This window comes from Lagenorhynchus albirostris, chromosome 8 (genome assembly GCF_949774975.1).
Source record: "Lagenorhynchus albirostris chromosome 8, mLagAlb1.1, whole genome shotgun sequence".
In the NCBI taxonomy this organism is placed as follows: domain Eukaryota; kingdom Metazoa; phylum Chordata; class Mammalia; order Artiodactyla; family Delphinidae; genus Lagenorhynchus; species Lagenorhynchus albirostris.
In genome coordinates, this window is record NC_083102.1 from 20,125,151 (window position 1) to 20,139,064 (window position 13,914).

Below are 13,914 nucleotides of genomic sequence, written 5' to 3' on the forward strand. Positions count from 1 at the left end.
GTCACGGAGGAAGGCTCTTTCCTCCCAGTCTCTGCTGAGTTGGGATAATGTTGATATTTCTACTCTCCTGCAGGTGGCGCCACAATTTAGGTTTTTAAGCCGCGGACTGCCTGCCTGTCGTTTTTCATCCAGCACCGGGTGCTCCGTCTGAAACCCAGCCATGGGGCCAGCTATTGGGGGGGGGGGAGGAATTCTCTATAGTACCACCAGGCTCTGGTGATTTATTTAATGAGCAAATCTGGCTTTTAATCAACTTAAATAGAAGTTCTGTTCCTAGACTAATCAAACAGTGGTGGCTAAGTGAAGGAAAACGTAAGGATTTCTTCTCCTCTCTCCTATTAAATCTGGCCTTTTATTCAGCCTGAAAGATGAGCCAAAACTCTACTCCTCAAACCCCTCAATAAACTACCACCAAATTGCCACAAAAGTAGCCTCCTTAGAACACAGGACTTTATGAAGCAATGCGCCATTTAGCTTCTCCCTCTTGTGGCCGTAAGCCAGCCAACGACCTACTCAGCGTCCGGGGGGGGGGTGGGGTGGGGGGGGAGTGGGTGACTTACAGACCCACTGTCAGCAGGAGAAAAGCTCGTGTCTCTCTTTGCCGCTCCACAGCCGGTGGGATTGGGGGACGTGTGGGAGCTAGGAGGGTTTGTACCTACTGCAGAAACCTGCTTTGAACCAGTATGGAGGCTGCCTTTCCTAGTGTGTCTGACCACCGAGAATGGTCAAGATGACAGAGGACCTTCCAGCCCTCACTGTGTGGTGCTATTTAAAAAAGACCTGGTCTTTGAAAAGCAATGCTGATCCCTTACGTGTGTATCGCACTTACCTTAGAGTTTCCAAGCGCATGAATAGATAGTGTCTCCCTTGAATGTCACTATCTCCAAGGGGTAAATGGGGCAGGTGAGAAGATAGAGTGTCACTGAGAAAGTCTGATCTACCCCCAAATTATGGAGTTGGCGGATGTCAGAGCCAGCTCAAGGACCCAGGTCTTCTAACTTCCGGTCTAGAGCACTACTCATCCCAACCCATCTCCCATCTCCCCAGCCTTGAGAGAGCAAATCCAAGGGGCCATCATTAATTAAAAAAAATCAGGTCCCACACTGTTGCTAATTTGACTGCTCTGTTCTTCCTTACGGAGACATTATAACTGCCCCATTCAGCACACCTTTCACCTGGTTGTTAAGTGGAAGGGGAAGGAAGGAAAAGACCGTTGGCCATTCAGCCCCACTGGCGCCCCTCACCTGCCCACTGTCGGGCCAACTCTTCGCCTCACTTCTTCTCTGTCATTTGGCTATGCCAGGCACCACATGGCATTCATTTCTCTGAATGAAAATAAATGATGCCACACACTAGGCAGGAGATAAAGAATAATAAATACATTTTATCTGCTACCGCTAAAAAAAAAAGATCTTTGACTTCCCATCCATCCATCAGAAAATGGACCTGTCTCTTACCAGCAATAGTCACACACACACACACACACACACACACACACACACACACACACACAAGCTACAAGTGAAAAAATCAAGTTGTATTAAAAATACATGCTAGATGGCTGAGAATGGAAGCAGAGCTGTTTTTCTCACTCCCTCTCCCCCTCTTCCAGCATTTTTATGGCATGCCCTGAAAGCTGAGTGGCAAACAGACATTTGAAAGGATCCCCCCCTCCCTCCCACTTTTATGGAACTGTATTCCATAAGTAACCCATTAGGGTTTTTCATGGGGCTGTCTGGGCTGTCACCTCTGGGAAAGGCCTGAGATGGTCCCGTGTAGCAATTTTACAGAAGATACCTCGAAGTGGGACCACGACCAGGGTGAGGACAGCCTGACAAGAAGGAGCCCTGAGTGTGAGTGCCTCCTGGGCGCCTGGCTTGTCTGTCCCTAGTCTCAGTCCTGCCTGGAGAAACATTTGGCCCTGGGCTTCCTCAACTCCGGATGGAGGTCCAAGAAGCAGCAGCATCGAGTTATTTCGTTATGTTTCTCTGGACTTCTGAAACTAACCTGATATCGCATGCCTTATCTAGAGTCTGGCATCTGGGGTTTCTGAGAAGAGAGGAGCCGGATCAATGTATTAACGCAAGCTAATAAGATCACTCCTTGCTTCTTTCTGTGCCCTGCGATACTCAGCAGAGGACCAGAGGCTCTCAAGGCTCCACTCTGTCTCCTGGAATACCCTTCTGCCAAACAACCCAACGTCTGGTTTCATCCTCAGTCTGGCTTGGCTCTCTCCTTCTCATCCAGGCAGCCACCTCTCCAAAGCAAAGCTTCAGCAAGGCCTGTCTAGGTGGGCCCGGCCTGACCCGAGTGTGCAGTCCACCTTGGGGCTTGTATACCCTGTCAGCACACAGCTGGTTTCAGTCTCCCTGGTTTACAACTCTGATCTCTGAAAATAGAAGCCCTACAGGAAGGCATAGAAATGTATGCTGTTGTCAGTCATTTCCACCTAATAAGATTCCCTTAAGGTGTCTTGATGGGAGGACAGGAATGGACAGGAAGTTGCTGGCTGTGGGGAAAAAGGAAAGTGGACAGCCACGAGGGAGGAAGCCAGAAACCATGGGCTCCTTTCGAGGGTCATCCTTGGTGGTTGCCCATGGGGTGGGCACAGTTGATGGTGCCATTTTGGGGGGTTGTGGTGTTGCGGGGATGAGTGAGGAATCCGTGGAAGTCTGGGGCTAAATAAGTGTGGGAATCCCTTCAGTTTCTCTTGGAGGATGGGGCACAGTGCTGCCTAGGATCTAGGGTTTTGGAGAAGAGAGGAGCCGGTCGGCCTCTTAGTAGAAACAGGACTAGACGAGTCAGGTTACCCAGCAAGCTCTAGCGCCCTTGGCCACCCATGCTATCTCACCCAGCCTCCCCGTCCTCAGGTCCTGTGTGAGGGTTCTGGGGCGGGGTTCTGATTCGGCATGGGTGCCTGTGTCGGTGTCGGCTCTGAGCACCTGCGGGTCCCTCCGACCGTCGGCGCCCACATCCGGACCTTCCGAGGCGGCTGTGTGCCTCATCCCCCGTACGGGCCCCTCTGCCCCACACAGCCGCAGGCAGGGTCGCCCGGCGGGTGTCCGCAAACGTGGGAGCGGAGAGCGGGGGCTAGGCGGGCGGCGGCGGGCGCGGGGTGCGGGGAGGCGTCCCCTGCCCCCTGCCCCCTCTGCCGGCAGCTCTCGGGCGGTCTAGCTGTCAGCCGAGCTCCAAGCCAGCCAGCACGAGCCAGGGAGAGAGCGGCGGCGGTTGGCGGGCGGCGGGCGGCGGGGAGGGGCGGGGGCGAGGCGAGGGAGGGAGGGAGGCTGGGAAGCGGGGAGGGCGGGAGGGAGGAGAGGAGGACCCAGAGAGCGCCAGGCAGCTGGAGTTTTTGCAGCGCTTGGCCGGGCTTCAATGCACAGCAGCAGCGAGCCGCGGCGGCAGCAGGCAGCCCGGGAGCTCCGGCGGCGGCCGAGCCAGCGGCGGCCCCGCTCCCTGCCCCCTGCAAACTTTGCAAGCAGCCCGCCCGGGGGGCCGGGGGACGCGCCCGGGAGGCCCGGCTCGGCCCGCGGCCGCGCTCTCCGCTGCCGCAGCGCCGGCGGCCGCCGCCGCCGCCCCGCGCCTCCCCGGGGAGCAGCCAGCGGCTCCAGCGGCCCCCCAGCTCCGGCCCCTCGGCCCGGCCCGGCCCGGCCCCGGGTGGAGGCGGGGGCAGCTGCGGCGCGGCCGGCCGCGTGTGGCCGGGGGGCGGCCGCCGCTACCCAGGGAGGCGCGCCGAGGCGCCAACAGCGCTCCCCGGCGGGTCCCCCGCGCACTCGCCTCGCCCGGGCAGCGGCCCGACCTGGCGAGCATGGGCGGCGCGGAGTGACGCCGCCGTGCCCGCTTGGCATCAAGGACATTCAGCCCGCGGGGGTGGGGACGAAGGGGGCGGCCCCGCGTCGCCACCGCAGCCCCCGAGAGCCGCCGCTACTGCTCGGGCTCCAGGGCTGGGTGGGTGGGGAAAGGGGTGCTTGGAAGCGAGCCGCATTTCCCGACCTTTTTGTTGGACATTCTGCCCACCTTGGACGCCGCCAGAGGAGCTGTCAAGCCCTGTAGGCTCTGATTTCGCCCTCCGTTTCCCTGGCCTCCCCCCGGGTTCCCCGTGCCTCGGTGGAGTATTCGCGTTCGTTGGTTCGGGGCTGGGGCTGGAGGAGGCAGCCACACGCGCGCACACGCACACGTTCAGAGGAGGGCGAGAGGCAGCGGCACCGGCACCATCTGCAGTGTCAATGCGGCGCTCCCGCTGAAGCAGGCAAAGCGGCGCTTGCAGGTAAGGAGCCGGCCGGGCGGCCAGGCGGGCGGGCGAGGGCAGCGCGGGAGGAGATGCCGGCTCGGTCCGGAGTCCTCGAATGCCCCAGAGCCAGCCCCCTGCACGCACGCACACACACACGGGCGCACACACATATACACACGGGCACACGCCATGCACACGCACCTGCCCACGTCCCACCTGGACACCCACGTAGGTGCCGCGCGGCCGGATCAGGTATTTCCCATGTTCTTTCTCCTCTGACGCTCCCGGACTCAGACTTCTCTAACCAGGACTTTCGGGGTGGGATTCTGTGTATTACTGCCTCTCCCTCCCACCTGGCTAGGTTGAGGGAGCGATTTTTTTCAGTTCCCAGCCGCTGGCATCCCTGGCTGGTTTAAAAAACAGGAGAAGTAATGGTCTTGGGAGACCCGCCCAATGTAATCTCTGCTCTGTGGCCTTTGCGCACCGTGGGATTTTAACGCGAGACAGACCGACAGATACTCAGACAGATCTTTGGAGAGCGTGGTGGCCCAGCGCGCGGGGAGGAGGCCACAGAGGCGGATGGGGCGGCAGTTCTGTAGGGCGGTGCATATGGAACAGACACTGCGTTTCCCCAGTAAGAGGCAGCACAAACGCCTTTCTGAAGCGAGGCACTGCTTTCCCGGCAATGCGCCTGGATTTCAGGCAGGAAGGGGCTTAAGCATGGCTTTGGGTGTGTTGTTTGTCTAGGGAGAGTGTGTGGGGTCGGATCCTCCGTAAAACGTCTAACCTACTCACGTCTCCAGTCTGTGGACAGCAGCAATCTTACACGCACTTGGGTGTCCCTAGCCTCTCTGCACTGTGCAGGGAAGCGTGGGGCTGCTTCCCCTGTGCCCGCGCCTAACACCTGCCACATGCCTTTCCGAGCGGTGTGTCTGAGAAATAGAACTAGAAGGGGGATGGAGGGGGGTGCAGTGCAGGAAGGGAGGAGGGTTCCCCCCTCTCATGACCACCTCAGCAATGTCCACCCTACAAGAAGGACAGGCATTCCTGGGTCTGGCAGCATCTCCCAGAGCCAGGCTGCTCTTGACGTGGAGAATCACTCTCCAGAAGCCTGTGGTTCAAGGTTCTATTTCCCTAAAGCTCGTCCTTTCTTTTCCTCCCCGGCTGGAGTTTCACAGGCTGCTCATTTTCAAACTTTTTCTGGAGGAGGTGGGAGGGGGTGGGGTTCCAAAAGGGGTTTTTCATAGTTCCCACTTTGCGGGGGGGGTGGCCAAAGGCCAGTTCATTCAGGGCTCAATTGTAGGGAGGAGAATGTGAGACCCAGGTACAACATTATTTTGGAGTTGAATATAGATATAGCCAGGTTCTGCGTTTCTATAGCTGTCCCTTTTGGCGTAGCTTGTTGGGCAGCTTGGCAAGAAATGGAATCAGCTTGTGCTCTCTATACAAGATCATGTGTTCAGAGTGTCCTACAAACCCACCAGTGGGAAAAATATGTTGGGAGTTTTCCAGAACATGAGGAGAAAGGAGGCAACATTCTTTTGAACAAGTGGGCCTCAGTGCTGGGCACAGGATTTGGTTAATTCTGTAAATCCTGAAGATGGGTGCTGAACTAAAGGGCCCTCTTCGTACCCCCATCTCTGCTATTTCCAAACTTTTTTCAGCTCCTGAAAAGGTCTTCGGCTAGGCTGGGGAGGAAAGAACCAGACGTCCCCGGGAGGGAGATTGTGTTCCCCGCTGTGCGCTGTGTGAGCTGCCCTTTGATTGATTGAAAAAGGGTAGATGGAATAAAGCAAAGCTCTCACAATGGGGAGATCCCAGTCAGGGGAACAGACATTATTTTCTTTTTAAGAATGGTGGTTGTGTGTACACATACCCAGATATGCACACGCCTTCTCAAAGAGCCTTGCTGTATGTGGTCAGCTCGTCCATCCACATGTGACAACAGGACCCAGCTCTGTCTTTCGGGCTGTGGAAGAACCGGAACACTTTGCTCGCATGCCCTTTGGGTGAGTGGCCAGGGAGATTCCACATACGCGTGGGGCAGCACACGGTTTTCTACAGAAATAGGGAACTCCAGCGACAGTGGGTGGCTCCCAGGTAGACGTTTCCTCACGGGACCTTGAAGGGGCAAAAAGGTGTGGTCCAGAGCGGCCTGAAATGGCTGTGCGTCTTCCTCGTAGACCTCTGCCCCTTTCTCTGCTTCCTTCCCCACCTTCTTTCCTTTCTCGGATGTTTGCAGGCTCAGGACCCATCACATTCACGCTAAGCCAGCAGTCATTATGCCGGTGATAAGCTAAACGTTCTTTAGCGTGGGTCAAAAAATCCCCACACTTTCCGAACTTAGTGTTAGGTACCAGTTTGGTTTCTAGGACAAAGCAGGCGTTAATTAACATCTATGTAAAGCTGGCTGTACATCTCATTTTTTCCGGGTTCTCTGGCCCAGCCCCGGAGCATGTCACGTTGCCACTCTCCCTCTCCACCACTCCTCTGTGACCTTCCTTTTAAGTTCTCTGGGGTCTTCCTCACTGCTCGGAAGGGAATCAAACTGGAAAAACCCCAACCGCGAAAGCTTCTTTTCAGCAGACCCTCGCTGCTGCCGGGCTGTGCTCCAGGCGCCTCTGCTGTGAGAGCGCGGCCTGGGTTGCCCACGAGCCGTTCTTTTTGCCCTATTTGGTACTCCCGTGCTCTCCTCTGTCCTCCTAGCACTTCATTCTGGATGCCCACCGACGCGCTCTGCAAACGTTTCCGGAGGAATCTGAGGCCACCAACTTGTTTCCTTTTTGCTTCTCTGCACCTCTCCCTCGCCCGCTGCTTCTGCCGCAGCCGCTGCTCCCCGCAGACAGGGAAATCTGCAGGGCAGAGTCTGCCTACACCTGGCCTCGGATCCTTTTAATCACAATGAGGGCTGCTGGGAATTAAGTGGGGGCTTTCTAGGGAGGCAGCAGTCCTGAAGTGGAGAGAGAGCTAAGGGGGTGGGGAAATCACCCCCGCTTAACTCCTAGTTATCACCAAGCTTTGATGCAAAGAAACGGCTGCCGATCGCTCTCCTCCTAGCCAGCGAGGGGGCATTTTTTCAGTCGTTTCTCCCCCCTGCTCACCCGGAGAAACCACTGCACAGAGAATGCCACCTCGGAGACCTGTTGCGGTGGCTTCAGCAATGGGCTGTGACAACAGAAAACCGACCCGCGCTCTAGGCTGTGATGAGTCTGTGCAACAGATGCGCCAGTCCTTCTGGGCTCTCTTCTCCTCTTCTTATTTGTGTCCAGCGCTGCCCAATGTGAAACTGGCTCAGACCCTCCGGCAGTTGAGCAGGGCTCATTTCTCTCCCTTGACATCCCCTCCTCCTTCCCACCTCCCTTTCCTCCCATCCCTCCCCCACCCCCTTGCTAATCCACCTCGTGGCTTTGTGCATACATCCACCGGCCCATTCGCCCTCAAATTTGTGGCACTCCAAGAAATCAATATAACATGAATTTAACGACAGCTGGATGATTAAGTGCTATTTATATTTAAAAGCGGCATTTTAAAAAGGTGGCGCACTAATAAATCAAACGACTGTTGGGGAGATGCACGTGATTAGCGTAATTGCCAGATAGGTTCTGGTGATCGAGGCTGGGTCCACGTGCAGCCCTGCGGACACTAGCTTCCTGTTTAGTAGCTGTGAGTCCCACTGCTCCCTACCATGCACCGCCACCTGATCCCCTCCCTTGGTCTGGACTTGACCCCCTCTTCCTTCTTCCCTCCTTACTGTCCAGACTGGAGCCTTTTAGTTGTGGCAGGAACGTGGAGTCAGCAGGGAGATGGAAGGGGGCTCTGCTGCGAAGTGGTAAGAGATGGATCTTGAAAGCGGAGAAAGGCAGGGGGTCCTGATTCCCAGAACAGAGGCCTTGTTCCAGAAGGAGGAGGCTGCTTCCCTGCTTGGTGTGAAGCAGCTTGGAAGAAAAGCTTCCCGAGTCCCAGGGTGAGTCTGCGTGAGCCCCAGGATCCCCGTGCTTATGGTCAGGTGGCATCAGCCTCCCCAGGGAAGAGGTGGTGAGGACGTTGGTATTTGTCCTTGTGAAAATAAGAGAGTGGAAAATAATAATAATTAATGATGACGACGCTGGCTAGTATTTATTGAGCACTTACTTGGGGGAGGCATCATTTAAGGGTTTGCACAGGTTGGCCCCATGTCTTCCTTGTAACAGCCCAGAGAGGCGCTCACTGTTACTATCCCCATTTCCTGGCGAGGAAACTGAGATGGGGGGAGGTGGGGGGTAGGTGAGGATATTGTCCAAGGTCACACAGCTGGTAGCGGGTGGAGCCAGGTCTCAGCCTAGGCAGACGGACCTCCCTCCTTGTTACTATGCAGTTTGCATCCTTAGCAAACCCTGGGGAGGTTTGTGGGAGAGTGGGCTGGGGTGAAGTTTAGAAGATCTGGTTTCTCCCTTGGACCGCCTCTGTGACGCCAGGCAAATCTATTCATGTTTTGAACCTCGACTTCCCCCTTCATCACATGGGGCCGAGCCTTATCCTTGACTGTCGTTGGTTGTGAAATTGCGAGGATCATTCTGGCAGAGTGCTCGGTTTCTGAGGGTGACTCTCGCCTCATTTGTCAGCTCCTGTTTCATCCTGGGAAAAAACGGAGGAGGAGTGAATGAGTGTGTCCCGCTCTCTGCTTTTCATCCTGTGAGGCTCTGAGTCTTGTGCTGGTAGGAGTCTAGTTCTCCCAGTGGCTACTTCCAATTTGCTGGCGCTGTAGAAACGGCACTCTCTCACTTAATCCTTCAAATCACCCTGTAAGGTGGGGATTGTTTATTCTCATTTTGATGGTCTGGGAACTAAGATGGAATGAATGCCCCAGGCTGCTACGCGGTACATAGTCTCTTCGTTCTTGGGGAAGGATGCTCATAGTAGGTGCTCAATACTTGCTGGCTCATTCATTGATTAGCCCTAGGGTTCCAGATTTTGGAAGACAGAGGCAGGGAAGGAATCTTTGTCTGTGGATGTCATGCTGTGCTGGGTGCCTGGACCATATGGTGTTGGAGCAGAGACTCACTGGAAATCGGTGGAAACGGGCTGTGGGTGAGGAAGGTCTTTGTGCACACTTAGTGCAAGCGTAGCGCTTAGTTAGGAGTGACATCCCGATTCTGAGAGGTATGGGCAGTGAGGCCCTGCTGGAGCCCGTGCGCCTGGATGGGTGCTGTCCCACCTGAGAGTCGGGCCTACTGAGCTGCCTGACCTGACCTCTCTGGCCTGAACACGTCAGGGAGCATCGGCAGGTGCTGCAGTTGGTTTGGTTTTTCCCTCTGGACCACAAACTTTTATTCTGCACGTTATTTATTTGGCTTCTCCTCTACGCTGAAGTGAATGAAGCTTCTGCCAAACTTGAGGTGGCTGAAAGGGTGCACTCGGATTTCATCACCACCCCTCCGGGCAGCAGCAGGAATGGCTGCCACCGTTGGCCTGCTCAGACTCATGCCAACAGGTGTGTGCGAGACCTCAGGCATCCTCTCTTTGCCAGCTAAGCTTGGCTACCCCCCGCCCTCTCCACGGCGCGTTCTCCGTGAACCAGGATTCGCAACAGCAAATTGGATTTTGGAATGTTTTGTCAATCCAACACAAAACAGATCACTAGCTAAGAGGATATCGTCTCTGCAGTTGATGTGCTGAACTCAGACTAGCTGAATCAATTCCCAAGGTCTTCCAGAGACAAGGATTTTCATTAGGAACCGTGAGGAGAGGAGCTGTGGAGGAAGAGGTCAGTGGAACCAGAGGAAAGGAAAACCGGAGCTGGTCAAAGGCTTTCCTGGTCTTCACTCAAGATCGGGTTCCTACTTCACATCCTCATTGAACTTGTCTGCTATGAGCCCAACTCATGGATTTCCTTCTGGGTAGAGTGGGGTCAGGAACCAGGGCGTGAACAAACCATTCTTTGGCTTTGGCCCAGAGGTCAAGAGGAGGGACAGGAAGCTGAGGAGAGCTGGACGATCGCTTCTCCTCTCGTGGAGGGAATAGACAATGAGAGGAGGGCCTGGCAGGGCGGCAGTCCCTGGGATGTGTGATTGAACCAGCCTGCGTGGAACGTCAGCTAACTTTGCAGAGAAGGTTAGCGTGGATTTTCTTCCTCTCCATCTCAGTCCTGCTGCCCGAAGGTGATACCTACAGTAGAGCAGAATTTCACAGAGCATATTCTGTGAATAGGTGGTACACATACACAGTTTTTACGGTCAGAGAAGTTTGAGAGGGCTTCCCTGGTGGCGCAGTGGTTGAGAGTCCGCCTGCCGATACGGGGGGCGCGGGTTCATGCTCCGGTCCGGGAAGATCCCACATGCCGCGGAGCGGCTGGGCCCGTGAGCCATGGCCACTGAGCCTGCGCGTCCAGAGCCTGTGCTCCGCAACGGGAGAGGCCACAACAGTGAGAGGCCCTCGTACCGCAAAAAAAAAAAAAAAAAAAAAAAAGAAGTTTGAGAAATCCTGAGTGTAAACCAGAGAGAAAGAGGTTCTTTGTTGCAGGACTTCTCAGAGCCTTTAAGCACTAGAATGTGGATTGGTAAAACTACAAGAAGTAGATATACTGTGCAGTGGCCCTGGGAACCCCCCAAGAAATGCTGGACTAAAACAAGCACTTTCATTTGCCTGCTCCCGACTGTGAGTGAAGGGGTGGAGTCTATAATAAAAGTTTCAGTTGAATTTTCACACTAAGTACTAGGTTCTGGTGATTATATAGATACTAGCGTTCCAAGCAGAATTTTGCCAGGTGGGTAGACGGTTCAACTCCAGATTCAGTGTTTGCCCCTTGTCCTTCCAAGGCAGCCGAGAGGTTCTCAGACAGGAATGAGATCCAGGAGGTGTATATTTTCTCAGGTTCCTACATGATGCTGGTATGTCCCCCTGGTTAAACAGCACTGGTGTTGTGGGAAAAGCTAGCTTTTGGAGACAGATGTAGATGATTCCAGCTCTGTCACTTACCAGCAAAGGGGTCTTGGGAAAAAAAATCACCTTATGTTTCAGTAGTACCATTTATAAAATGAGGGGATTGGTCAAGATGAGTGATGTTAAAAATATTTATGCAGTGGAATTCTCTATTCAAATTCAATTTTACGTGGAATTCTAATGCACAGAACAGAGGCAAGATGGACTGTTCTGGTGAAAGTGATGGAGGAGCCCAGGGCCTGACACCCTTGCCTGTCCCCTCACCCCCAGACTTGGCCTGGGTTCCCTAGAAAGCAGAGCCCAAGGCAAAGGCTGATGTGGTAGCACTTTGTTGAGGGGAGGAATCCCAGGGCAGCAAGACTGCAGGAAGGAGGGAGGAGAGGGAGGGAAGGAATGCACAAAGAATGACGTATCACCAAGCTAGCCACAGCTTCCCGAGGAAACACAGCTGGTGGCTCAGGTGCTCAGGACGTACCGGGAGAAGCCTGATGGGAACAGGGTCTCAGAAAAGTCTGGAGGACGGGTACGGCCGGCATCCATCCTCCTGCTGGGTTCTTCCTGCTGCAGCTCCCTGGGCACCTTTTACCCCACGAGGCAGAAACTCCCCCGACCCTTGGGGTCGTGATGCCAGGTCAAACTAGAACCTATGGGGTCAGGCCCGGGGGCTGGGGCTTCCGTGGGGCTCCCCCCGAGTGGGCCTGAAGGTGTTGCACCTGCAGGACCCTGACCTTTGCCCCTGAAGGAAGAAAGGGAGCAGGAACTTTAGGAGCAGAGGAATGAATGGGGTGCGGTGTCCCAGGGGCCGCTCCAGCTGGGAGCAGGGCAGGGGGTTGAAGCCCAGAATTGGGGGTGGGGTGGGATGTTTGGTGGGGTTGAGCGATCTGGGCAGGTACGTAAATTGAGGGTCTGTGATAATGGGTTCCATATAAGGAAGCTGTGGTTCTTCAGAACAGAGTCAGCGAACCACAGCCGGCTGCTCCAGTAAGGCCTCCTTCAGCCCCCAGCATTCACGACTCTGGCCAAAATAGCCAACTACACTATGGCTCGCCCAGTTTAAACCCCAGAGGAACCACGTGAAGCATGTGTTCCAGCCAGGTTTCCTATCCTGTAGGACTCATTGACCAAAGGCATGCCTTCCACGTGGTGGTATGTGAACATCTCAGACACTTCTGTTTGTGATGGCAGAGGGGCACAGCTGCTGGGAAGCTGGGGACAGATGCAAATGACCTTTGCCTCCCTTCCAGTTTTAAAAAATATTGTAAGCGTTGAAATACAAGGCAACAGGGGACATTTGTGCATAAAATATTTCCCATAGGTCATTGCCTGGAGTCAGCACCCCTCCTTTTTTTTTTTTTAAACAACTCTTGTACTTTGAAGCTCCTCTAGGGTCAGGTGGGGCAAAGGACTGATGGTCCCACTCTGCTTGCGACCCCTTTCCCTGCTCTCTTTGTCATTAGATACTGACCCCTGTCTTCTTCCCCTAAATGCACTTGCCCTTAACTGGCGATTGTTGCCAGCCGCTCACTGACTTTGAGACGTGTCTGCATTAGCAGGGCTGCCTAAGGTTTCCTGCTCCCAGAGGGTCAGGGACCAGCCCCTGCTTGAAGCAGTCTATTGTGTAATCAGGAACTTAATTCATACTTTTTAATGGTGCTAAAGAAGCTGCTGCTGGCCATGATGCCAATAGCATTGAAATTACTTATTTATTTACGTCTTTAGACGACAGGGACCGTTTCTTCCTTCTCTTGTATCCTTGGTACCCAGCGTAGGGCCTGTCTTACTGGAAGCAATCAGTAAATATTTGCTGAGTAAAAAGAATGAATGAGTGGAGGAGAAGGAGAGGAGATGAACAGTCTGTAAAGGAGAGAACTAGGAAAGAGTGAACCAGCTGTCTGCAGGGGCTGGCTTGGAACCACATCAAGGCTGTGGCTGTTCAGAGGATTGAGATGAACCAAGACAAGCACAGGCTGAACCCATCAATCACCCTAGAGTGTCCTGGGTGATGGTGGTTTGGGGGCAGGTAGGGGCCGTGGTCTCTTCATGCTGATGCACACGGAAATGAATTCTTGCTCTTCATGTAAAGCTCACTATGGGTTTAGATGCCGATAGATTGGGAGGGATGACCAAACTGCATTTCCCAGAGGATCCCAAAGATGAGCCCCCCCACACACAGAAAAGGCGTTTGTGGCTAAGTAAGTCTTGCAAACACTTTATGCCGTGTCCTCCTTTGGAGATTCAAGATGCACATTAAAGGCAAAGAAGTTTGGCTACAGAGAATTCTGGTTAATTATTTTTAGCAAACCATTTTTTTCAGTGGAGGGATCCCTTTGCGTGGGTGTATTTAAACCTGTTGACATTTCTTGGAACAAGTGTTCCCCAGAAAGCATTTTAGGAGATGCTGGCCTTCATCTGGAAGCTTTCAGGTTTGAATGTAGTTTGGAGGAGAAGAAAACAGGAGAACAAATGTACTGTGCTCTTAAAATAGGGCCTGGTGAGGTGCAGCTTCCAGAGGAGCTCAGCTTCCTCTTGTCCTTGTCATTTGCTTTAGGGAATCTCAGAAATGGCTGTGAATTGCTATGAGATGTTGGCGACCCTGGTGCCTTCAGATGTGTATTTTCTAAAGGGACCATTTTAAGGAGTGTGATTGCAGTTCTGACAGGTTTGTGGAAACGTTTCCAACAAGTATAGCACTTTTCGGTCGCACGTAATAGATCGAGATGGATGTTTGCAAGATACGTGAGTAATGACATTCACCTTCTCAATATATT

At 54.0% G+C, this 13,914-nt stretch overlaps 1 protein-coding gene across 1 annotated transcript in view; it reads left to right on the plus strand.

Annotated features, from left to right (window-relative positions):
• The first annotated feature begins 4,241 nt into the window (after positions 1 to 4,241).
• The window catches only part of PLXNA4 (plexin A4), a 294,590-nt gene continuing 284,917 nt past the window's right edge, over positions 4,242 to 13,914 (plus strand). The window contains exon 1 of the mRNA XM_060157564.1: positions 4,242 to 4,264. The gene's annotated coding sequence lies outside the window, so the exon portion shown is untranslated. The remainder of the gene's footprint in view (positions 4,265 to 13,914) is intronic.